We start from the raw sequence: 27,300 nt of genomic DNA on the forward strand, positions 1-27,300 counted from the left end.
AACTGGGAGAATGCTGTATGCTCCATATTTTGGTTGTTCTGCTAATGCCCACTCTGTGAGGAAAATGAAAATAAAATATGATAAAAATGTGGTACTCTGTCAGTATTGCTATTGACAGTGAAAGGTAAGTATAGAGGCATGAAAGGGTACAGTCAAAAAAGGATGGAGGGTAATCTTTTTGTAATGCACTGGAAACTGACCCAAAGGATTTAGATATGAAAGGTGATGAGGCTATCTACATAGCTACAGGCAAACACCATCAAAGCAGCACTGCTCAAGATTTTCAGCATCTCTGTGATTAATTTAGATGCCTCTTCCCAAGAAGTTAATGGAAGACATCTATCTTAAAATCTCAACCGTTGCTTAGTCACCATTTTGCATGTGTCAACAAACTGCAGACAGCAAATTGTGCAATCAATTATTTGAAGTTACAGGGAAAAAGAAATTTTCTTGCAGACAGTGGCCATCCAGACCTTCATGCTTGTAAGCCTTGGTCAGCGAAAAGTGTTTCACCGACAAACGAGGCCCACCAACAGCTGCAGTTGCTCTAGGGCTTCGTAGCGGTTCTGACCTTCTCTCCAGTAGAGGGCAGTGACAGACAAAAACTAACCGTATTTTCAAACTCTTAAAAAATTGTAAGATGGTAAATACCAGCATTTGGAAGAAGCTCATGTAAGAATGCATATAGTTTAATTAGGTAGTAATGACAGTTGATACGATGACCTTTTTCACCATCAGTCAAACTAAAGAGAACTTCCTCCAACAAGAAAGTGTGAGTATACTATATAATAAGCACATTTGCATTTAGAGTTATTTGATAAAGTACAGATGCTCAAAAATACTAATACTGAACTATTTCATCTCACCAGGCTGTTTAAAATATTTCCTTTCTAATTCCTCCTTTTCCAAACTGAAAACTATTTTGGAACATTTTTCTTCCAAGCTTTGCTTTTTTATTTGTTTCTTGTTCATCAAGATTTATTTACTGTCCTTACTGAAACCCTCTGCTTCACAGCTTCCTCTCAGTTTTTTTCACGTGTGCCATCTCTCACACAGCCCAGAGAAGTTTCTTTGCTCCTGTCTTGGAAATCTCCCCTCCAAGCTGCATGTCCTCTGACAGACCCATGAGTACTACCAGTACAGGCAAGTGTTGTGCCTAAAATCAAAAGAATTAATGGCCCTCAAAGACCATCTACATCACTATGTAAAGCAGCTTGAATTTCTTATTTCCTCCAAGACGCAGATTCCTCTAGACCAGTTCAAGAGAGAATTAACAAGACTTGCCTCTCTCCCCCCTTGGCCCAGCCAGGCTGAAGTCAGGCAGACAAGGAGCATCCAGAAAATTGATTAAATGATTTAGATTGACAATATGGAGGGCAAGTAAAAAAAGAACAAAATCTCTGTGATGGCTTTTATTTTGAAGTCAGATAATTGTATGCAAAAAAACCCTCCTCTTTACTCCTTATTCTATGATCTTCAAAGGAAATTGGATCTACTTCATTTTCAGCAAGTTCGAAGCACGAAAACATTTGTTTTCACCACTATCTAGTTCTACTAATTAATGTAATCAACCCATTTGGTATAAATATTTTCACAGAACTATCATACATAACATGACTAAATCTACTTCATAACTTCACAGGACTATTGATGGCAGGTTGAATCTTCACATAATTACATAGGAAAGATTACATAAATTCTACTATGAGATTTTCACAGAATGTCATATTTTAAATAACAGATTATGCCAGATTTGAAAGCAGCCTGACAACTGAGTTCATGATGACAAGTCAAAAAATGATTGCTAAGAGGTAAACTACTATACTGCATAAGATACTGCTGTGCGTGTAAATACCAACCAAAACAACAAACTCTGTACTATTTAGCTTATTTACCTGAATTGGCTCAGATTCAGCTTTGTGTTTTGGTTTAAGAACTAAGAGGGCATGTATGTGTTTATATAAACAAATGATACAGCTTCAGGGGGCAATTTGTTTTTTAATGATGTCATACTGACATGATTTATATAACTTTAGTAACAACAAATTTGGTCTTTTTTTTATTTTTATTGCAGGACTTCAGGGAAGTCTCAAAATATTTTATTTGGAACAGCTAAATCTTAAAATGATAGACAATCTTTTCAGTGATTTCCTCTCAATACAACCTTTTATGTCTACAAGTAAAGAACCTCACAAGAACTATTTTTAAATACTTTGGCCATATTTTTGTCATTCAATTGTTTGATAGCTTGCTAATTAACGTAATTATCAGTCATCAGGATTTCCTAGCCTGCCTAGCCTGTAGACCTACATTTGTAATTAAAAATGTCAATAACACTTCTTCCTTTCCTCCCTTTTTCACCTGAGACTTTAGATCTGCATTGTCCACTACAAAGAAACAAAAAATTAGTATAAAATTATACCTAATATCCCCACCATTTTTTTTTCATCCATGTCATTTAATAAACCTTTTTCTATTGCTAAGATTAACTTCTAGTCCATACATATTACCTGTTTTATGCAAATAATAAAACATTACAGGCATTTCTTACAAACTTTTCCTCATTTTGGGCTTAAAGAAATCACATCTTGAAACTTGCTGGCATGACCTACAGTAGATTTAGGACTATAGAATAATTTGTTCATTCTATTTTAGGTCGTTCATGAATTTTATGTCAAAATCTCATTTATATGTATGTATGTGGCTATATATCCAAAAGACTGATATAATATTTACTATTTAGCAAATACTTTATTTGAACGTATTATCAGGGTTCAAATACCTTTTAGTAGGTCACATACCATGGCTGAAATTTGAGTGTACCTGATTGGACATGCGAGTCTCAGGGTGTCTGCACAGTGGCGTCGACTGGCACAGCCTTTCATTGTGAAATTAGTTTCAATACAAGCAAAAATACAAATTTATAGGTACATCAACAGTTCTCACAAACGCCCAACCCGCACTTAGCGCCGCCACCCCCTGCATCCCCTCGGCACCCAGCCGTGCCTCTGGTCGCCGCAAGCACGGAAAACGGGCGACCCGCACTCTTTGGGGTGGTGTCCCTGATCTGTCTCTGGCTGCAGCTGCCCCCCGGAAAAACGCCGCGTCCCCCGGATATCAACCCCGCGTTGCGCGGGGCGCAACGCTGAGGGCAGCCCCTTGCCCTCCCCGGGGCGGCCGTGGCCGGTCCCGGGGCGCACGATTCGGTGCGGCTCGGTCTGCCTCCTCCTCGGTATGCGCCGCAGCCCCGTCCCCCGCGGAGGCTGCTCGGCAGCCGCTCAGCGCGGCGCATCCCCGCGGTCCGGGGACGCTTCCCGAGCGGAATTTTGGGGGCAGAAACGTGGGGGTATTTTTTATTTTTCTTTCAGCTGCTTCCCGCCAGACTCCAGCAGCCCGGGGTGCAGCGGGGTCCCCGGGAACAGGGGCCCTGCGGGGTCTTTCCCAAAGGCGCGTCCTTGGGAGCGGCAGGGGAAGGGCGGGCGTGCGGAGCCGACGCGGCGGGCCAGCACGCCGGAGGCTTGCGGTGCCCGGCCGCCGTAGTAGCGAGCTGCTCCTCCGGTGGTTGGGCTGGGGAGCGTTGGGCTCCTCCTCCTCTCCCCCCGCAAGCAGTGCACAGCCGGGCGTGTGACTGCCTAGTCTCTCCCTGTCTTTTTTTTTTTTGGTCTTTTTTTTTTTTTATAGTCTTTTTTTTTTTTTTTTTTTTTTTTTTTTTTCCCTCCATGGGTACACACACCGAGATACGCACATGACAGTTACTTCGGTGCAAGAGCCGGTGCATCGCCAGGAGGGCTGTGCTTCCACTCCGGGCACACACACACACACACACACATACACACACACACATGCTGCTGATGCTGCTGCTGCTGGAAGTCTTTCTACACGGGGATTAGCAGCCGCCTCTCGTTCTCAGTCTGTCTCTCCTCCTTTCCTTTCCCTTCCTTTCTCCCTCAAATGCTTGACTGACGGACACCGGGCATAAAAAGGTAAATGCTTGTGTGCTGTTTGCTGACAATACAGATGGGTGATGGTGTTTTGGCAGCGTGCTGCGCCGTACGCCCTCCGCTCGCTAGGCAGGCAGCCTGCCCTCCTGCCGCGCTGGCGGCTGCCGCTGCTGCCGCTCCCCGCGGCTCCCCGGGTCTCTCCTCTTGGGGTTTTGCTGGGAGAGGTTTGGCTTCTCCCCCAGCCCCCCCTCCCGGTCTATGAGACAGAGAGGTTCCCGCTAGTATGCTCCTAGCAGTTGCCACCGCGGGCTGCGAGCGTGTGGGAGTGCTTAGTGAAGGTTTCGCGGGATGAACGTTGCGATTAATTGCTGTGTGCGCGGAAGAGAGCGAGCTTTTCGCTTCGGCGGGGAACCTGTGTATTATTAATCAGGGCTGGAGAGTGGCAACGGGAGGACCAACCTCTCCCCCGCCTTCGTTTGCTGCATCATTCAAATGAGTAATTCTAGGTGGCCTTGCGTTGCGGGGCTTTCGTGCCCCCCCTCCGCAGCTGCTGAAGGTTACCATCCTCCTTCTTCTGCTCCGGGGGCGCCTCCTTGTCCGGGGAGCGAGCGAGAGGCCGGGGCAGCCGCCGCCCCTCCGCCCCGGGCCCCTCGCCTCTTCGGACCGGCGAGTCACGGACCCGCGTCCCGCAGCGGGCTCCACAACTAGTTGTCGCCTGCTGTTCGGGCCGGCATTGTCCCATGTCCCTCCTTGGCAGGACAAGAGAAGCAGGGTGAATTTTTCCCTCCCTCCCTCAGCAAAGCCCGTGTGGTGCGGGGATCCCGTGGAACCGAGGTCCCGCACCGAACAGCCCCGCCAAAGGAGCCGCATGCCGCGGAGCTCCGCGGACCCCATCCAGACTTTTATTCCCCGGAGACACGGCTGCCTCGGCAAGCGTTTCAGGCCGACAGTACAAGGGAGGGAGGCGGTGTCAAGGAGTCTGCGCTGCCGGGCCGCTCAGCAAGGGAAGCCCCACTACCGACTCGGGGGCAAGATCGGGCGGGGCAGGGAGCTCCGGGCAGGCGCAGACCCCCTTCCCCGGTCCCGTCGTGGCACAGGTGTCCGTATTTAGCGGCGAAGAGCTGCGGTAACCGCCTGGGCAGTCCCGAGGGCGGGGGAGAGGAGGGTTAAAATGCGCCCCCCCCACCTGGAAGTGTGGGCTTCTTTTCATCGTGCTGGTGTGTGTCGTGTCCCGGGCGCGGTACCGCGCTCTCTGTCCTGCAGGTGCTGGGACCGGGGCGGCCGGTGCCGCCGTCTTCCCTCCGCTGAGGAATCGAGGCGTTTAGCGAGGTCCGTTATGTAATTATGGCCTTTTTTTTTTTTTTTTTTTCCTCCCCCCCGCCTTCTTCTTGTTGCTGTTACTAAACCCGACTCGGGATGCCAGCAAGGAAGCTGTTACACCGTGCTTGGCTCTAAAGGAGGTTCATGGTCTTATTTGATCTTGGAGGAAATTTATTGAGTAATTAATATTTAACAGGGAGCACTTCGGTTTCCTATGAGATTGATTTTTGGGTGATCTCGTTTCATTCATGTTGTTTTCTACACCTGTCAGAAATATGTAAATACACTGTTAAAGACAGGAAGGAAAAATGAAATAGTAACAGGAGTAAAAATGTTGATAAATGTAGCAGACAGCATATTGAGTTAGTTATTAAAAAAAAAAAGAAAAAAGTAGATGTTTAACCTGGTAGCTTACTTTAAAAGCTAGATGTGCTTGCCGGCATGGTGTATGCACAGCTGGTTATGTTGGATTGGATTTCAACGCTACTACACTACTTTTAAAAGGCAGTACTAATTTCTGCTGGGTTGTGGGTCCACTTCAAGTATTTCCCCTCATTTAAAAGATGTTGTGAGTTTGATCACTGTTCACTTATCAAAAAGGTCCAAAAGTCCAAAGGATATACATGTAAAGGTTAATCTACTGCTGATCGTAATGATTACAGGAAAATTTGGAATTTTTAATGGTCACAATGTATGTCATTCTTGTCTTCTACAGAGTTTACTTGCCTGTCTGGTAATGTGTATTTCAGAACTATTAGAATTAGATAGTGTAAATTAATGAAAACATATGGGACCAAAATTTGCTGTTTATTAGAGAGTTAGTCAAGTAGCTTCAAACTAAAGAGGACAAATCCTCTTGAATTAAAGGTGTTGGTTGTAGGGGGGGTTATTTATTTATTTATTTTTCTCACCAGAACTGTATGTTAAATATACTTCTTTAATTCGAGGCTCATTCTGGTTTGTCTCTTGTGGGATTAATGCTTGCAAGCATATCGATCTAATCTGTTTGTGTTAGTCTTTGCAATGTTGTCCTTCATGTAAAGGTGGTGAATCTCAGTGCAACCCTGGCTAGCTGTGTTGCCACCTGGAAATACAAAAAGAACTGCATGAATAATTAATGAAAAAAATATAAAAAATAAAGGCAGTCCTATTCCAAGGAACAGTAGTAAGAAGCCTCCACACAACTTTGTGTAGTAATTTTCATTCCAGTCTCATATATTTCAGTAACTCAAGTTTTCACCCAAATTGTCATAGGTGAAATTCCCTCAAAATGGCATTGCCATTTTAAGAACATAGAGCTCAAGGCACTTTAACATGAGATTGATAGTTTATTCAGGCCTTAATCTCTGTAACCAAACTTGATTTTTACAGCCTTCTTTGTATTATCTCTCAAGATTTAAGAAGGCTATTTTTAACAGGGGCACATAATTGATACTTGTTCTCCTCTTATGCCAATTTTTGCACTCATGCACAAAGCTCATCCAAAGAAACCTGAAAAGGGGATCTCCATGGTAACGAGAGAGAGAGTATTTTCTCCGTCACTATAGGTCAAGACTAGACGCCTACTCATTCCTTAACTTGTAGCAGCATTCATTGGCACCTTCCCCTTTGTGGTTATTTTGTCTACTGTGGTATGCGCTTAATGTTGTCTCATGCTTCCAGAGAGCTGCTCATGAGAACGATGCTACACTGGATGAGCGCAGTCTCTGTGTCTCTCCCTGCTCTCCTCCTCCTTTCCACTTGCATCTTATTTCAGGATTTCTCTACCTATATGATTCGACTATAGGATTTCAGGAAATAACTTGTTTCCCCCATCAGGCTTTTGATTTTAGGACTTGTGGCTTTAGGTGTGTCTAAGACCTGACAACCTTACTCTTTTTCAGACAGTAGCTTTCTCTTTCTTTCATTTCACTGTACTCTTTTTGGACAGAGTTTCCCTGTGATGTCCCAGAGGTTTCGTAGCAGTCGACCTCTTCTTACCAGCAAGCAGGGCTTAATTTTATCTTTTGAGTCAGTGTATGATATATGATACCAGGATTACTGTTTGGAGATGTTAATGATAACGAGAGTTTATTTTGCCCTGACTCTTGTCATCACAGAGCAGTAATATGAAGCACTGCTTTTTCTCTGGGGTAATTGTTGTATGTTGTGGATTTTTAAAAATTTTTGGTTTTAACCTCTCTTCTTTGAAGGACTGTCTGCCTAGGCTGTGTCTCTGTCCAAGCACTTTTTATTCTGGATGATCCTGTAGTCAGATACTTTAAACTTTCACTGAGGAATAGAATGTATTTTCTAGTCCCCTGTTCTTTTCTGTATTCAGTTTTAGTAGCTAAGATCTCATGAGAGGATACCAAATGGCTTTTTAAATGGCTCCCTTAGGCTGCTGGTGCACCAGGTCTCTCTGGGCATATTTCCAGTTCTTTTGCCTTTCCCTGTGATATAGCTCAGGATAATCTGAAAACATCTGCTAGAGCAACCATCTTAATGTAAGACAGCAGTCATCATTTGTCACGGGGCAATATGTCATTTGTGACTCTCTAATTGGAAGACAGATGCTAATGCTGACTTTGGCCTTCTTAACTTGTCTTGTTGGCAGATTGTCTATAGAAACGCTTTGTAGTGCTTAGAAATAATGCAGTATATTTCTACCTTTCTGTATCTCTATCTTTCTGAAAGAATTGCCTGTGTCATTTGAAAATCTGCTCAAGAAACCGTAAAGGTAGCAGGTAGTACATTTGTAATCTGGTTTGCCAAGTAAGCTTGATTTTGTGCATATCTTCAGTGTCTTCTGCTAGATGAGAACCATTTTTGAAGAGCTGCTTATGAGGCTTTTCCTTTTATTTTTGTATATGATAAGTTTCTGATCTCTTTCCATGTGATTCCTTGTCCCTGTACTGGTAGTATTTCAATGAATGTCCCTCATCCCAGTAGCTTCCCTCCCTTTGAAAATTTCACCATCACCTTCAACTAACTGAAGAGGTTCTTAATCTTCTGATTTCTCATACTAAAGAAACTACAGATTTGAGAAATGGGTTTCTGATTGTTTGAAGGAAATGTACACTTCTGGATATCTAGATCCAAGTTTTGAACCTCAGTTGCCATGGTTCAGATAGCAAAAGTGTGTGGTACAAACTCATAACCAAATATCTCAATAGTTACAGGTGATGTCTTGTATCTAGAAGGTTCTCTTTTTAAGCTTTGTGGGCCCAATTTGAAGGTAGGTTGGCAGTAGCTTGGGTTGACTTGCAACAGCCTAAAGGTTTCAGCTTCGTAATACCCTGATGTGCTGATGTGGTGCCTGTGCTGGAACCAGTCAAGGATTCCTTTTTTTCTTTCTTTTGGGAAAAGGGAAGTTAAGGGCATGGGGGATCTCCCATTTATGATGATGATGTTTATTATTGGAAACATGCTTGAAAGTCAATTTGATGTTCTGGTCATAAGTCGTCACTGAAGATAATACAAGGGGCATGCTGATAGCATGGCAGCTGAGTTACTTTTTCAAATGAAAGGGAGTGTTCTTTTCCAGCCTGTTTCCCAAGTGTGACTTCTGTTGCTAATTCTGTGCTTGTACACACTTTCTTCCCATGTGTCTGTTTAGTTTTGCAAATGGAACAGGATAATATCTGTCTGATTGGAATTCAGTAAGAGACAATAATTAGCAGTCTTACTTACCTTCATCATGGTGACTTCAGTTTTAGTGGTGTGCATCCAACATTGAAAATCAGCACTATTTGTCTTTCACTACTGTCCTGTGCTTTTCTTTTGTCTCGTCATCAGAAAAAGGAAAAAATAAAGACATGGAGATGAAATCTAGGCTTCTGGGGTTTGGTTGTGGTCTCAACAGCATCTGTTAATGCATAACCAGACAACAGGCAGTGTGCAGCTGCCTTTGTGCAGCATAGGAGTCATAGAATGTCCTGTGTTGGAAGGGACCCACAAGAATCATTCAGTCCAACTCCTGCCCCTTCATATGACAACCCCACAGTTCACACCATGTGTCTGAGGGTGTTGTCTGAACTGAGAGTCAACATGCTTCATGGACATACAGTGTCTCACAGATGTCCCAGGTGCACAAGAATCTCCATTATATTTCTGTCCTGCAGCTGAATGTCAGACTCCGTGCAGTATACCACTCACATAGGGTGAACTTGGTTTAGTGGACTATAGGAGAACACAGCTTCTGGTTTTGTGGCTCTGGAACTGCATTGGTGTGAATGGTTTGCAAGGATATCACAGAACATTCTTACTTCTCTTCAATTTATGTCTTCTGGCTATCTATTAATCAGGTATAACTCTCAGGCATCATTCGGTCCTTTAAAGTTGTCAACAGCTCTACAGCTGGTTAACCATATTTTTGGTGGGGTTTTTTTGTGACTGTCTTTTAGAACATCAGTAAAATCTGTTATTGGATCCCATTTTGTAAGAACATGGCATAGGAAACCATCCAGCTAGCTGTTCCCTCTAACAGATCTTTGCAGAGAAGTGCTTACTGTCAAATTTATATACAGTTTTGTAAATATTATTGATGTATATCCAAATGTGTCTTTTTAGTGGCAAGGGGATGGTAAAGTAGAATATAATCAGGGTGGGGGGGTGGAAATCACTGCAGCAAGGAATGAAGGAGGTAGAATCAGTAGGATTCATTTGAATTCATTTTTATCTTGTAGAAGTGAAGTATTGCAGGCATTGTGATGTCAAAACAATCTAGTCTAAAAATAAACGGTGATTCTGTAGTTTTCTTCATGGAAGAACTTAGCAACTATAAAATGTGTTATTTGGCAAGATTATTCAAATGGATTTCTGAGGAAGATCATCACAAATACCTAGGTGTAGGTGACCATCCTAATCTATTGGCTTATAGAACTCATAATAATGTTCATGGTATATGTCATTTAATAGCAACAGTGAAATAGTGATAGAAATTGCTAGATTAGTGGTACTTTGTGAAGTATGATATGTGTGTCACTGTATGAAATCAAAGGCTCTAGAAGAAGAGACAAAATGTGTATTTGGGAAGCACTGTAATTTTTAAACAAAAATATGGATTTCTTAAGAAAATGTAATGTGGATATCTAAATAATAAACTCAAGAGGAATTAAACTGTAGATGAAACCTTTTTATTATATGTTTGGATCTTGGCTTTGTAAAAAGGGCCAATGAGTTGTGTGTTTGCTTGCTTTGTTTGGGTTTGTTTGTTTGGTTTGGTTTTTTTAAGGAAAAAAATATAAGCTGCTTGTATTGCACTTAGGAAAAGCTACTGAATGATGTTCAAGCAAGCTGGCTTTCCTCCTATCTCAGCAAGTAATATTTATGCTTTTTAATTCCTGAGATATTACATATGGTTACCTCTTCTACTTAGGGGTTGTTGGTTTGTGTTTGTTTCATTAGTTCATAAAAACTACTTCAAAGATAATATTCTTGGTAGAGCTGTTACAATATCTGTGTAATGTCATTTACAGAACTGAAGTGGTGTGGTAGTCGAAGCACATTCATTTCACCTTGGGTAGAAGTGTGAGCTGATTTTTGATGTACAAATTAACAGTTTTCTTTTTTTTTTTTTTTTTTTTTTTTTTAAACCTTCAGATCTTTGAGGTGTTTTTTACCATACTGTGATGGTGTGTGGTCTGACTTGTAGAATACTTGTGTGGTGTGTTGCATCTCTATAGCTAATGGATTATATAAATGTACCTGTTTTGAATCTTCATGCTGTATAGTTGTACAGCAGAATTATATATGAACAAAGGTATTTATGCATGAAAAAGACATTTGTTTGCTGTGTCATATATAATCACTAATGTCACTAATAATTTCTCAGTCAAGGAGCAAAACCAACAGCGTGAAACCACGTGTACATCTCCAACATTCTAATTAGCTCAGTAAAAAGAACATTTACTATTCTGTAGATGTGGTGAAGTTCTTGTGTATTGTTTGTCAAATAAAACGTATTTTCAGAAAAAGTGTTATCTTTAGTTATCAGGATCAGGGCAGATAGATAGGAAAGGAATAATAATTTGCACATTTCGAAAACCAAATTTTAATTATTATCAGTGCTAGATTTACAGAAAATAAAAGAAAAATGCCATTCCCATTTTTATATATTTCTGTGGGAAAAAAACAACCACAACAAACTTGCACAATTAGCAATGAAATCATAAATATACAAAAAGCTAAACCCAAGGAAGTTCTGAAGTATTCAAGTACTTTGGTCATTTACAAAGCAGAAATTATGTAATGTGCTTCTAAAATCAGTGCAGCGTGCTGCAAAATAATTAATCTCTTATGTTAAATTACCTTCCAGAGGACATTTCTGACAGTGAAGTCAAAATATGAGAGTACACCCAAGTTCTTGACCTGATCCTTTGCTCTTCATGCTGACTGGCATTTTGAACATGAACTGTAGGAGCAGTTTGCTTGCCCTGTAAAAAGCTCTATGAGGTTTCTAATCCTGAGCATCAGTTGGTCAGGGTCATATTAGAGATTTTATTTTGCATACAAAGAAATGCTGAAATGTAACAGGAGTGTTTTTGGGTGTTCTGAAGAGAGAAGTACTTGTTGAGAGATTACATACGGGTCACTGTATTTCTACAGGACCTAGGAGAAATTAATTACCTCATCTTTCTTTATTCTCCGTTTCTGGTGCCTCCACGACAACACACAGCAGAGCATGGCAAGAGAAAGATGAATCACAGAATCATTTTGGTTGGAAGAGACCCTTAAGATCGAGTCCAACCATAACCTAACTCTAGTACTAAACCATGTCCCTAAGAACCTCATCTATGTCTTTTCAACAATTCCAGGGATGGTAACTCTACCACTTCCCTGGGCAGCCTGTTCCAATGCCTGACAACCCTTTCCATGAAGAAATTTTTCCTAATATCTGATTGGAACTTTCCCTGATGCAACTTGAGGCCATTTCCTCTTGTCTTATCATTTGCTACTTAGGAGAAGAGACCAATGTCCTCCATGCTACAACCTCCTTTCGGGTAGTTGTACAGAGTGAGAAAGTCTCCCCTCAGCCTCCTTTTCTCCACACTAAATAGCCCCAGTTCCCTCAGCTGCTCCTCATCAGACTTGTGTTCCAGACCCTTCACCAGCCTCGTCGTTCTTTTCTGAACTCTCTCCAGCACCTCACTGTCTTTCTTGTAGTGAGGGGACCAAAACTGAAAAAAGGATTCAAGGTGTGGCCTCAAGAGCGCCAAGAACTGTGGCACAATCACTTTCCTAGTCCTGCTGGCCACACTATTCCTGATACAAGCCAGGATGCTGTTGGCCTTTTTGGCCACCTGGGCATGCTTCTGGCCCGTATTCAGCTGACTGTCGGTCAACAGCCTCAGATCTCTTTCTGCCAGGCAGCTTTCTAGCCACTCTTCCCTGAGCCTGTAGCTCTGCCTGGGGTTGTTGTGACCCAAGTGCAGGACCTGGAACTTGGCCTTGTTGAACCTCATATAATTGGCCTCAGGCCATCAATCGAGCTTGTCTAGATCTCTCTGTATGGCCATCCTACCCTCAAGCAGATCAACACTCCCAGCTAGCTTGGTGTCATCTGCAAACTTGCTAAGGGTGCACTCAATCCCCTCATCCAGATCATTGATAAAGAAAGAAACAGAACTGGCCCCTGTACTGAGCCTTGGGGAATACCACTTGTGACCAGATGCCAACTGGGTTTGACACCATTCACTAAAACTCTTTGGGCACGGCCCTCCAGCCAATTCTTTATCCATCACAGAGTACACCCATCCAGACCATGAGCTACCAGCTTCTCCAGGAGAATGGTGTGGGAAACAGTGTCAAAGGCCTTACTGAAGTCTAAGTACACAACATCCACAGCTTTTCCCTCATCTATTAGGTGGGTCACCTTGTCATAGAAAATCAGGTTGGCCAAGCAGGACCTGCCTTTCATAAACCCGTGCTGACTGGGCCTGATCATCTCTGTGCCCATGTCAATTTGTTTTGGAACTAAAAGGAAAAATTTTATGTACAATGAGAAGAAAATTGAGGTCTTCAGTTCTGTGTGTTCAGTAATCAATTTTCCAGCAGACTTTGCACACCTATAGAATCTATAACTTGCTTTTTGCTGTTCAGCTTATCTGTAGGTTGCTACCTGAACTGCTATAGGACCGAAAATAATTGGACCATTTTACCAAGGACTTAGTCTTGCTAGTAACAGAAGTACATGAAAATAATACATAATAAACCCCACAAACGTAAATCCAATTTGTTAAAATTTTCAACAGTATTAATCTATGACAGTATCATGCTAAAGTTCATTTTGGTGTTTAATACAGTACATCCTTTAGAATAAATCTTCCCAGTGTTCTGTGTGCAGCTTCCAGTGATCATAGTGCAAGATATGTCCTTGATGTAAGAAACAATGCTTAAATCTGAGGCTACTGCAGAAAAGCCCGGTTTTGTTTTTTTTTTTTTCATTTTACTGCAAACTAAGAGGTACTGATTACTAAATTGCATGTGGATGTTGACTTGGTTCAACTGGGATTTTCTGTTTGTTTTTTTTACAGAACTGGGATCATTAATTATTTGTGGCATAATTAATTAATAATTTTATGAGTCCGTTTGATCTATTTTAGCCTTTCTGGCATCTCTTGTCCTATGGGGGTTAGCACACAGAGTCCTTGCAGCTGATTTAGGTATCAGTTTGACCACTTGCTGAACAAAGCAGTGTCTTGATTTTGAGCATTTGAGTTTGGTTTGGTTGTTTTCTGCTTTGTATTAAAAAATGAATACAATGTTGACCCCAGTATTGTGTGTACATGAGAGCCTCGTGCTATTGTAGAATATAAATTATTTCAGATGTATCTGTTGATTTAGCCTTGATGTTTATTCTAACCATAAACTGCTGCCGTACTCATCTTTTCTTCCATATTGTTTATGGCAGCTACTGGCCACGGTTTGGCAATATACTTGATTAATGTGGAGTACCTCTTCAGGCTTACATATGCTTTAAATTTAGGTTTAAGTCAGGATTGATCTTTTGGTGGGGATTTTTTTTTCCTTAACCACAGGAAGAATAAAAGCAAGAGAGCAAGTTGTTCTCTTTAAACTCCCTTATTCTTGATGTTAACCTCTCCCAGCTCTTTGATGTTATAGAGGAGGCTGAAATGAAGCTGAGATTAAAGTGTCCCATGTGCCTGAGCAGCTAAAGAGTTTTTCTTCTATTTCTGGTGAAAGCAATGAGGACCTTGAAGAGTAATTGTGAATTCCTTTCTAGAAGGTCTTAAAGGCAGCAAGCGCACACCTCACTCACACCTCAGGGCTGAAACTACCCCATCAGTTATTGCCATCAGGTGGCCTTAAGAACATGAGTTTATAGACCTGCTACCCCAAATAAGTAGTGGGCTCCACAGAGCCTTGGTCAGGCCAGTGGTGCTCACTTACTGAGCTGCATGCGTGTGGTCGACCCAACTGGTCACACATCTCGAGAATAATTTTCTCAGTGGGTCTATTATTAGACAATTTTTCTGGGTAGTCACAGTGACTGTCCAGAATTTTTGGATACCAGTAGCACAGTTACACTGTACTTATATTTTGATTGTAGTAAACACCCCTTCTCTATGGTAAAGGAAGTAGTATTTTTAAACAATTTGATATAGACAGATATGTGCCCTCTACAGATTGTAAATAGCCTGTATCTTATTTAGTATACCATGATGTATGGCTGAATAAATACATAGAAGATTACTATAATAGAGCATTACTGTGCAAATCTAATATGATAAAACTTTTTCCACCACTAGCGGAGCTCAGTAATTTATTACTACAACTTGGTATCATGGATCTGATTCATTCTATTTCAGTGGATGCAAACAAATTTCTTTATATTTGTGTAGCAAGTTACTACTCAAAGCCAAATGCATACTTGGTATGATACTGAGATACTTGAAATTTTACAGAATAAGACCTATTTATTTGTATGTATTTGAGGGGAAGAAAAGTAAATCTTTCAGCACATACTAGTTCAACATTCATCAGCTAACATTTAATTCAGTAATCAAGAGAACATTTCTTGATCCAACTGAATTTCAAAGGAAAATCATCCTGGAACCAAAGTGGGCCCTCCTGACATTAGATGCTGAAACTTGTTTGTAACCCAAATGCTCAGTCACAGTTTGTTCACCTCTAATATGATTTTTTTCTAAGGTAAGCTGCCTGCTGTGTGTTTTGTGGAAGACAAAGTTAAGCCACAGTATTAAAAAGAAAATGTTTAAATACATTGATCAGTATGTGTGCTGCACACCTTATCTGTTTAAAATAGATAAATAAAGAAAAAAATCCATTTTGCTTCCCCCTTTGAATTTGCAGATTAGTCATGGATTGTTGCCTGCAATTTTATGAAACCTAATTATGTAGTCCTTTCTTAATAGATTCCATTATTATCTTTACATTATACCAGCTAAAGTAAGTAAATTAATTCAGTAGAGTCTCTGTAGAGCTAAGTTTGTGTATGTACTGGAAAATTAAGTGTGGCAAATGTAGTATTAATGGTTATTTTGTTAAGCATTTTTTTAGAGTTTACATGGAGATATTTTAAGAACTAGGATTAATTTTGTTATTTTTATTGCTAGGTCAAATGCTTTTTGAATGTAGGATGAAATTAGTTATGCTTTATCTAATAACTACTTTTAACTAACTCTTGTTGTGCCTAATAAATATGAAATTAAACTAAAGATACACCAAAGAAAATACTCTGTAAAAACTACTTAAATCTGTATGTTTTATCAAAATAGACCAGGGCTTATTCCCTTCTGTGTGCCGACTGGATAACATTAGCAGGAAGCAGAAATGTATTTGCAGTGAAGTTTATCTCAGTAAATGAAAAATGCAGGTGACTGGGTTTGTGGCTGGTGTGTTTACAGGGAGGTAAGTGGAATGAAAGCAGCAAAGTATTTCACTTAGTGCTAGATACAAGTAGGTATAAATGTAAATACATAAAGCCAAATTAAAAACTGGGTTTTGTTATGTAATTACCATTTTTTAGCTTCTAGTATTTAGAGATTTTGTATTTTGCCTTGTCCCATGGTGTGGGTTTTGGTTTGGCTTTTGGTTTTTGTTGTTTGTTTGTTTTAGCAAGAGAGAGGTTTGAGTTTGTCATTTGGATAGTAGAATATACTACAACTGTAAAGAAAATAAAAGGGGGGAAAAAAAGGTCAAATTCACCAATTCCAATAGCTTTCATAGCCAATTAAGGAACAAATTTGAATTTTGGGACCTTAATGGTTAGTGTATATGATGTTAAGTCTCAGCGTAGTCTATGGGTAAAGCAAGGACAGAACGTGTGGAAGAAACATCTTATGCAATAAATATCACAACTGGCAAATTGGTTGTGTAGTACTGGCCACAGTAATAAATAAGATGTGTTCATTATCTCCTCAGCAACTAATACAATATTGTCATCCCTCCTGTGGTAAAAACATCGTCACTATTTATTTGGTAGGATGTTGTTGTCAAGGTAATGAATTTGAAATTATTTTGTGTTTAGCAAGAAGAGTTCATACAAAAATTATTGTTTTGAACAACATAAAACCACAACAAAGTGAAATAGCACAGGTGATTTCCAAGTTTTCTTTGCAGGCTTGTTACAAATGAACATGTAGTTTGAATGACTTTTATAACATAAAATAATGAAGATGTATAACAAAGGAAACATTAAACAATTTAAAGTGATGCTTTTAGAGTTTAATTTATTGCATCAGTTACAAATTAATTTCCATTTTCAGAGGTGATAAATAGACCTTTTCTATACTTTCAGACCATGTCTGATAATGTAAGTGAAAATAACAGTCATTTGAAATGATAATATAAAGAAATTGCACTGCTAAACAAATCATGACACTCTTCGTATTGTTGAAGTCAAGACAGATTAAAATATTCTCTTAGTTCCAAATTATAATTAATTCTCTATTATATTCTGTCAATATTTGAAATTTAAATTTATTTATATTAACTTTACCAAGTATCCTGTAAGGTCAAAGAGTATTACAAGTTTTTTAATAGTGGGGTGGTATCTTTTCTTCCTGTGAGAGTTAAGGAACATCTGGACAATGGTCTTAGTCATATGGTTTAGTTTTAGGTAGGCCTGTGAGGAGCAGGGAGTTGGATTTGTAGATCTTTATGGGTCCCTTCCAACTTAAGATATTCTGTGATTTTACATTAGGTGAAATCAGAACACCCTTTGAAATAAATAGCATAAGTTATTGTGATTTAAATAGGGCCAGATTTCAAGATTTTCAGGAAGGTGTATAAAAAGAAGCATGTCTGTAAGACAGCATAGCCTGGTGGACCCTTTAATGTATACACATATTTTTATTGCTGAAGGAAGGTCTCACGGTTTAGCATAGCTAGGATAATCCGTAAGAGCCTGATCTGATACTTGCTGAAATCTGTGGCTCACACTGTGAGTATAACGTCTATCATTGCCTTAAGCAGGCATTGGATTGTGTCAGTACATTTGCACAAAAAAATGGTTTGTTTTTAATGTTCTAACCTGCTGAGTTATTGGCTTTTCTTTGTATATGGTTAATATTTGTAGGTTTCTTGACATTGTATGTGCACAAAAATGACACTTTTCAAGGGATAAGAAAAGTTATATAGGTTCAAAAGTATGCATGTACCCATGGGTAACCGTAATTACAGTTCAAGCTTGACTTTCTACATTATAGACAGATATTCCAGGATTCTTTCAAAGAAAAAGTTAATCCCCACCCGGTAAGCCTGCACATAGCCGATGTATTATTATTATTGGCTCATGTTAGATATATGTTTAGTACCTAACAGAGTTTGAAAAAGTGCATGAGACCATCTAAGCTGACTTGAATTTTGCCCAGAGTAGAGACTGGCTGTTAGCTGAATGCTGGAAGATTAAGACACTGTTTCACCACTAAGGATTTATAGTCATTAAGGCTGTCAAATTAATTTGTGTGGCAGTTACAGTTCCAGAGGTGAAAAGTCAGACTGCCTTTCAAGACAAGTTTTTCTAATTAAAGTAATGAATGTTTGATTAATATTCCATTAGTAATATATGATAATTGTACACTGATGGGCTGTCACTTTCAGCCACATACGGATTAAGATCACAGATGCATTTTTATGTTGTTATGCCTCTGTCAGATTTGGTTCCCATCAACAGTCAGCTTTATGCAGATGCATGCTGTAATATTTCTGAAATACATTTTGTCCATAAGCCTGTTAAATGGTGCTACATGTCTGCTCTGTGGGTCAATGCCTGTCTCTCGCTTTGTTTAACATTTTGTCAGTGTTCCACACAGTGACATTCACTAGATTGTACTTGCAGGGAGTTCACTTTACTGTTCAGGATATATAATGCATGGGCAAAATCCTTATTTACTAACAGTGAATAAAGACAACTCAGTAGTCATAGAACAATAACTCCATAGAACTACAGTGGAAAATATGCATATTTTGACATCTGCAGGTTAAAAACTTTTCCTTAGGATAATAGGTGCTGTAGAGATATGTACGCTTAATATTTGGAATCTCTGAGTTACTGTAATATGTCTCTCCAAGGATGGTGGCTGCATTGAGCTTCGCTTTGTGATTTGAGACATTGCAGTTCTTTCCAGCGAACCTCATGGTCTTCACCTTCTAAAGCAGTTCTGGAACTCACTGTTGATTGTGGACATCCTGGTAAATGAAGGAATGTTAAGAAGGTAGGGAAAATGGTGTAAGGATTGCATGCTACAAATTGCATAGCGGAATGTTGAAGCAGTAGATGGGCTGCTTGGATGCACATCCGACCAAACTCTCCTTTTATTTTTTTTTTCCCCGTCTTCCTCTTTGCATTGTTTCCTATTCACACTAACTGAGAAGACCATTTTCTTTGTATTTCAGCCTTTACATATGGCTGAAACCATGTGTCAGAGAGCAAGCAAGAAGTTTTGTTTCAAAGTTAAATAAAGGAAAACTAATTGATGTTGGTATACATGTTTATGTGCGCCATGTGTTAATTACCCATGGTTGCAAAGGAAGAGAGATGTGTGCTAGTTGTGTGTGTGCATGCTACAGTTTGTACAGCACAATGTCATGTTTAATTCTGTGCTGAATTATTTTTTTTTAATAACTCCTAACTATGGAACATTTTTAGAGTATTAAGTATTGTGCTTTTAAACAAAACATGTTTAGTTTTCTGTTTAATAGTATCATACAGTTATCCAGGGAAGTTAAGAACTATAATGCAAAGCTCTCTGCCTCTTGTAATAGCAAAGGGACAAGTAGCTGTGGAGGACTGTTACCCTTTCTGTGTCCAGCTGCAAATCTGAGAGAAGAGCTTTGCAATTAGCTTTTGTAAATACTAGCTGACAGCAGAGGAGGGTTTTGAGACTTCAGTTTTCTGGGCTCCACTCCAAGTTCCGGAATGAAATATAGTTCAGTGACTGCATATCTCCCTGGCCCTGGCTCATCTGTCTCCCTCAGCCTGACTACTTTGTCTCCTCATCCTGACTCATGTCCTTTCTATGTGCACTACGCTTCTTTTTCCCCTGGTTCTGTGTTGTGGTGAATGCTACCTCTGCCTTCTCTTCACGCTTTCTGTAACATCTGGATGGTGGAGAGAAGGTACTAGAAGCAGAGTATCTTTTTATCTCATTTTTAACATTCATGCCACTGTGTCCCACTCAACAGCAATAAGCAATGTCAGAAAGGCTCTTACTCGCAGACCGAGGCGTGTTTGGTGGCTGATGCTGGGGGAGTGTGTTCTGTGGGACTAGGGTACAAAGAAGAGTTTTCTTACAGCTTCTAATATACTCCTGTTGGGTGAGATAAAATGGCAGTTTTCTAAGGCCACCTTTTGATGATTTTCATAGCTCTCAAGAATAACCCTGTTGCCCTATTTAAGAATGGGAGCAATAGTTTTCAGTGAGGTATTTTTAGGTATTTAACTTTTTTAAACCCTCATGCTCAGAAGTATGTGACCTGCTCTTCTCAAAAAGTTTAAAACTTTGAACAACTCCAGCATTTTCACAGTTCATTTTGTAACTCAGATTATTTCATATTTTCTTTTGAACAATGTTAGTTGAATAATTAAATCAGATATAAGATCCAGGGTGTCTGCGTCAGTAGCTGGGACTGAAGAGATACAGGCAATTGCAATTTAAGTTTTATTTGGTGTTGGCTGGAGACTGGTTTACCAGGAGCCAGTTGGTGGGGTATGATGCATGATGACATGATGCAGTGCTGTGCGAAGTGTCTTTGCTACTCATGTGGAGCTGCTCTCAAGGACAGTCTACAGCTTCCATAAATCAGGACAGGATGGTGGCTCGCTGCTCATTGGAACCTTGAGTCAAGAGCTACCGCTGAAAAAGTACTTTGACAGATACAGCAGGAGGAGGAACTTGTCCAGTGAGGAGCAAATGTTTTCAGGTTCTTATTAACAGGAGTTATCAGGATTTTTGATACCAGAACTTCTTGTGGCAAAAGGACCAAGAGACTCAAAAGCAATTAAGATTGTTTTGGGAAAAGGTCACACAGCTGTTTTGAAAAGGGCTGTCAGTCAGGAAGATGAAGATGACCTGACCTGAGAAATCTGCTAACCTCAGTTGCATATCCCAGTAAGTATTCCTGACAACAAAGGAGATGTTACTTCAGACATAAGTACAATGTGTACTTCATCATATAGCAGGAGGAAACTGCACTACATATTGCCACACTGTTAAGGGTAAACTGACCTTGTGACCAGAAGCATTTGTAATTCAAGGGAGACCTAAGTGGATGGATTCTCTCTTTAAAAGAGAGAGGATAAATTTTATTAAGTACTGACATTTCCTGGTGATATTATATTGGAGAGATTGTAATAGTGCCTAAAATCGTAAAGAAGCAACTAAACTGCTTCCAGGTGTTGTGATGTACGCTAGACTTGAATATGGTGAATACACTCATAATGAGGTGATATTGTAGCTTCCAGGTTTTAGTTTTTGATGTAGAAGGGTAAGGTGTTTGTTTTAATTCTCACTAAAACTGTAGTACTTTTAAAACAATGCTTTCTTAAGGATCTAGCAGTAGTTTCAACTCCAGACATATTTCCTCATTTTTTCAGTGCAAACCTTAGTTTACAATATTTATTTAATCCTCAGTATTTTTGTTTTAATATATGTACTTGTAATCTGCTTCAAATGGTTTTAAAGAATTTAAAGTTCTCCTTTAATCATCATTAGTAGTTGAACAGAATCATTCATTAACTTGATTTGATCGGATATTTTCTCCTTAGTGCAATGCAATCAAACATAATATAACATCAGCTTCTTTATATAGGGTGAGTAATGATATACAGAGATTGTTTTCACCCAAACAGAATGTAATTAAAAAAAAAAAAAAAATTTAGCTTCTATTTTTCCATTAGAATTCTTTGTAAAATATGTGTTGCTTGCATTTTAGAGGCCTCTTGGAGTGCAGTTTATTCTGTTGCTAATAATAAACTCTCTTTTCCTTCCCACTTGCACTATAAAATTGTTATTAATCTTCAGTATACAGTATTTCTCAAATCATGTTCACAATTAGAGTACTATTGTAACAGTGAAACCAAATAGTCTTTGTATTTTAGTGTCTGAGATAATATTAGTGCCATCTGTAAGATAATATTTCCCATGTTCTCTGTTGACTGTAGCTCTGCAACCTTGTGTGTTGTGTGAGGGAAACTATTTGTGCTCATGGATATTTTTTAATGTGTATCTTTATGGAGCATTAGTACTGCGTCTTAGAGGAAATAGCTTCAGAAGGAATGCTTCTGCCCAGCTGACAGTTCAGGAGTTGTTGCCGTCCCTCAGAGAGAAAATTGAATTAGGTCTATTTGTATAGGCTCTACTTGTATTTCTGTTTTCTTTGGTGCAGAAGAGGATGTGGGTATTTTGCTCTTGTGGCAGACAAGCCACTGAGCACACCTGATACAATTGAAATAGGTGTTCCAAAGAGCAGCCAGTTCTTGTCCAGTTAATTACAGCTTTGTGATGTGTCATTTCTTGTAGTGTCTTACTACAGCTTCCTTTTTTCTACAGAGCTCAGAGGTTACCTCTTAATTTATCTATTTTTATTAACTGTGGGTGTGACATTAGTTCACCATTGCAACAGAGGGAAATCAGTTAGCTTTGTTTTCTTTCCTTCATGTTAAAATTGTTGCATTAACAAGCTCATGTTTTAACAGTATTGTTTGGCTATGAACTGATTTTCCAGAGGATTAAACTACACTCTTGCTGAGAATAAACAGATTTTATACTTCAGCAATTAATAAAAACTAATGTAATTTGACAGAGTTTAACATGGGTTTCAAACAGACCCAAATCAAGTACCTTGGTGATAATTTTGGTGCTTCCTTTGTGACATTGAAACTATTATTTCATAATCACATCTTGTTAAGGGCCATAAATAGGTTAACATTAATAATTTTATGTAAAAACAAACTTTTAATATTTAACACTCCTGTGTCTCACATGTAGTTACGGGAGACTTCTGCAAAAACATTGGGTGAAAATTCCTGCATATTAAACAACTGCATGGAAATTATGACCCATTTTCAGATCCTTTTTAGACAACTGATAAGAAGGGGAAAATGCACTTGGAACTAGTGTAGTAAAAAGGTTTATTTCAGTTTGTCATTACAGTAGCTGTTTAATGATAAGGCTTCAGGAAAAATTGGTGTATGAAAACTTCAGAGATTTGCTGAAATTCAATGGATCCCAACTTGTCGGCCATTTGAAGTGATTATATCTTCTATTTGTTCCTGTAGACCTTTTTCCAGGAATGCTTCAAAAATAATGGCTTGGGTTTTAGATCTACTGTGTGCAGAATCACATCAAGAAAATACATTTATTTTTTTTTTTTCTGCAAATGTTTGTTACAATTATGTGGCAGTACTGTTTCTTGTATAAAGTATTTTTGACTCCTGGAAATGATTTTTGTGTTGTTTATGTGGTTTGCATTTGATAACTTTTTAGACTTGGTAACACAGAATTGTTGGTTTGGCTGTGACCTAGATTAAAGCACAACAGAAAAATATTGCTATTATTGTGGGCCACTGCAGCCAGAGGATGCTGCATTGGCAACATGGTATTTGGTAGCCAGCAGTTCATTAGTTCTCTTCTTTCTCTTACTCAGAGTGTGAAGATTTTGGTTTCTCACACTTCTGAGGCATAGTTCTGAGAGGTTTTCTCCTCAGAGTTAGCAAGAGGAGCTCAGTCTATCTTGTGAATTAGTGGATGAAATGTCAGAAGGGGAGTTGGTCTCATATAAAATGTTCATTTGAGAAAGGAGAGCTGAGCTCAGACTTCATGCAGATATACAAAGAAGTAATGATTTTAAAATGAGAACAATAGTATGTGACTCAAAATGCACATGCGTTGATTTTAGTGACCTTCAAAATTCACTCCTTATTAGACTATCTGAAATTTTATAATGAACAAAATGATGTATGCAAACTTTGTAACTTCAGCTTATGTTGTAAACTTGCATATGCATACGTAAATAAAAGTTACCAAATCCACATACATATAGACATATGCTGTCTCAATATCTGCATATATCTGTGCTTGGATATTTTGGGATTATGTTGGATCATAAAACTAAATTGAATTTTCATACAGCTCCATATATTTCTGTGGTGGTGCTCAGGGATAGCTAGTAAGTCCATCTCCATTTTGCAAGTGGGAGGAGGCAAGAAAAGAGGCCAAATTCTGCTTTCCTTGATACTTGCAATTCCATAAATTTCACCTATCTTTAGTTAATATTTGTGTCATTTCAGTGTCACCTCTGAAGACTAACTGATATTGGTGCCTTGTTCTTGGAAACCATTATTCCTCTTGCCCTTTATTATCACAACCCTGTGAAGTTATAACTGAGTAAAAACAACAACAACAACAAATCCAACAAATTATTTGATAGATACACATTTATATACTTGGACAAAAGATGGAAAGGTGTTTTGTGTAATCATATATTTAATAATCAATATACATTATGATTTTTAATGGTCAAACTACACTCCCTGAACCTTATCTTCTCGGATTATTTAGGCTAGCGTTTAGAATATATTTTATCTTTCTAATAACCTTGCTGGCCACAATAGAATACACTCTACAGATGTTTCCCCATATGTAAAAGACACTTTTCAGGGTGATCATGGGCTCTTCATGGAGGCTAGCAAGACTATCATTTGAGTATTGTCTTCCTCTCTGCTGCTCAGGTGTCCTACAGGTAAGAGATACAAGGAAAGTTGTGGAATAGTTTGATTAGTATAAGAGTATAAGTGACCTCCTTGCAGGCTTGGACTTTGAGATGTAAGAACAAATTTACTTCCTCATATTACTTCCATAGGAGCCAGTCTCCTGTTACACAAAACCCCACAGAATTTCTGCCTAATTAGGGTTCCCAAAGATTAACTAAGCTCACCTAAGATTCTTCTGTATTTCATGCTATTACATCTGTGTTGCATAATGAACACCAGGTGACGTCTTCTTAGGGGACACATTTTCTTGATGAATTCTGTGTTTAGCAATAGCCAGCAGTAGTCTTGTAAAGACCAGGCTATTATAAGCTTGGCAAAGTTTGGCTTCCTCCTTCATGTAAATAGCAGAATTTGGCTGAATATGTTTTTGTACTAAAGAAACTGCTCCCCAAAGGTCTTTGAGCTGCTGAACCCAAAATTTCCATTCCTTTTTGGCTAATACCAATTTATGACTTCATGCATTAAGAGAGACATGCATCAAACTGTATTGACCTGTGAGAAGTTGATGTTGACTGAAGAATAATCTACTTAAATATTTACTTGAAGCAAAAGTAAACCATGTTGCTCAGTAAAACACAGAGGTGAGACAGTGAATGTAAAGTTATCTCCCTAGCTCCACCACCACTTGTGTGGAAAGTTTCATTCTCTGCAGATGTGGCTCTGAATCTGGGCATGACAAACAAAAATTGTCATAAACTAAAATAAAAATACAAGTCTAACTCACTGGGAGCTCTAAATATCTAATAGGTAAATTCTGGATTTGGGAACAGCTATTTTGATTTGTTATTGCCATGTTAGAGCTATCTGAAAGACTTTTACAAACAGCTGGTAAATTTTACCTGGAGTTTGTTAATGAACTCCTGAAATCTTAGTGAACCATTCGGGAGCTTGGACTTGGATGTGTATGTGTGATCAGACTGGATATAGCATGAGTTCAGGGAAACCTATTACTGTGTTCTGAAAAGCTAAACAAGGTGAAGTCATGTGCAGACCTGATCTCTGTAGTTAACATTGTTGCTGATCTCAATGCTGTTGACTTCTGAGGAGATCTACAAAAATAAAAATGAATTGCCATGTGAATTCCCAAGCCAATCTTTATACTAGAATTTTACTTTCTTGATAATATTCCCAGTTGTTATTATAAATTGAAAAGAATATGTGTTAAAATGGAGCAAATGGCTTAACATTTTATGACATAACTGGGTGGCTGCAATTGTAGGGGTAGCTACTTTGCAACAGTATAATAGTTTTTTTCTTTTTTGTTTGTTTCTTTTTTGGTTTTATGTCAGTATTTGTTTTGAAGAGGAAAATAGCTGGAAATAGTATTCTTGGTTTTTTGTTTGGTTTAGTGTGATATTTCATGTTATAATGTTTTATACTTCAAGTATGAATATATTAAGTACTTTGTGACTGAACAAGTAACTTCACTGAAGGGTTTGATCACGCAGATCTACAAGTTCTTCTTGAGAAATAAGTAACTAATTTAGTAAATGTCCAATAGGATGTATAAGTGAGATGAGGGAAGGAAAGTAGAAGAATACAATTTTCATTGCCTCAGAGAAATTTTTGCTTTGAAATCTCTATCTACAAGAGTATCTTAAAAGAAAAGCCAAAGGAAATATGTCTAAAGTATATCCTACTGTAACAGAAGGTCCTAACATTTACTTCACAATTCCCTTTTCCTGCTTAAGTTTATTGCTCACTCTCTTGTATTTTTTTCTTTTCTGAGTAACTTCAAAATATTGATCAATCCAATGTCTATGTTTTACATTAATGGTTCTCTTTGAGGATGAAGGTACAGGTTTTGTGTTTGGGGGTTTGTTTGCTTGTTTACAGATCTGTGATTTCATATTCCCTATATTTTGTGAATATTTTCACAGAGAGTGCTTTGACAAGTAGCAATAGATGTTCTTTGTAAGGGGAAACAGGGCAGCCTTGTAATTTTGCTTTAGCAATCATTTCTTTCATGGACAAGGAAAGAATGATATGACAATTTACAAGGTGTATGGTTTCGTTTTTACACCATGGTTAATTCTAATTAAGATATGTTTCTTACATGTATCATATGGGTCAGTAACAATTAGCATTTAATTCACACGCCCTTAAAAATATTAATAGTTTATGGATACACTGCTGCACCTTATAAAACCACTTCAAGGTCTTGGATCTGTGTTTATTTTGAGGACACCAGAGAGATATGAAGAAACAATTACATCAAGTATAAAAGAAGTTGGGAGTGCATTTCTATTTTTATTAATTATTGTAGAGTTCATGTCAATAACTACTTTTGTCTGAGTCATATCACCTGTTAATTACACAAATTCTGTTAGATATTACATCTGTAGTTTTTTGCATAGCTAAATTTTCTTTTTGCTCATAGCAATAATATGCAGTGTCTTCATTAAACACACTGACAGCTCTTGATTAATTAATCGTGCTGTAGACTTGCAAGGAGAAGTATCATAGGTAAAAAGATGCTGTTAGATCAAAATCCTTTGGGGAGGGATGATAAAAGAAACTATGTTGGCTGGTGAAGAGAGACCTACCTGGATACTCCAGATACCAGATTCAGTGTGAATAGAGATTCCTGTAGTGTTATGAGCAAAGATAAAACTTACTCACAGAAATTCAGAGGTGGAGATTGGGGAACAAATACTGTTATCAATGTGACAGCCTTAAATGCTTTGCTCTGTAGTTGGCAAGTTGTGATTACTGAAGAAATTCGTTTTGTTAGGAAAAAAAAGTTGTAAAAACCACCTTGAAAGTTCACAAGCTGATTAATTTTGACTGAAATTGAAG

General features: G+C 38.8%; 1 protein-coding gene across 5 annotated transcripts in view; it reads left to right on the forward strand.

Moving 5' to 3' along the window:
• Positions 1–3,694: 3,694 nt before the first annotated feature.
• The window catches only part of DLGAP1 (DLG associated protein 1), a 410,661-nt gene continuing 387,055 nt past the window's right edge, over positions 3,695–27,300 (forward strand). For 2 of the 5 annotated variants that reach the window (XM_065053244.1, XM_065053242.1), the window contains exon 1: positions 3,697–3,983. The gene's annotated coding sequence lies outside the window, so the exon portion shown is untranslated. Of the gene's footprint in view, positions 3,984–5,013; positions 5,271–27,300 lie in introns of those variants that run through there. The other 3 variants (XM_065053243.1, XM_065053240.1, XM_065053241.1) reach the window with 3 other exon arrangements.

The sequence above is a fragment of the Columba livia genome, chromosome 2 (assembly GCF_036013475.1).
Source record: "Columba livia isolate bColLiv1 breed racing homer chromosome 2, bColLiv1.pat.W.v2, whole genome shotgun sequence".
NCBI classification, from domain to species: Eukaryota; Metazoa; Chordata; class Aves; order Columbiformes; family Columbidae; genus Columba; species Columba livia.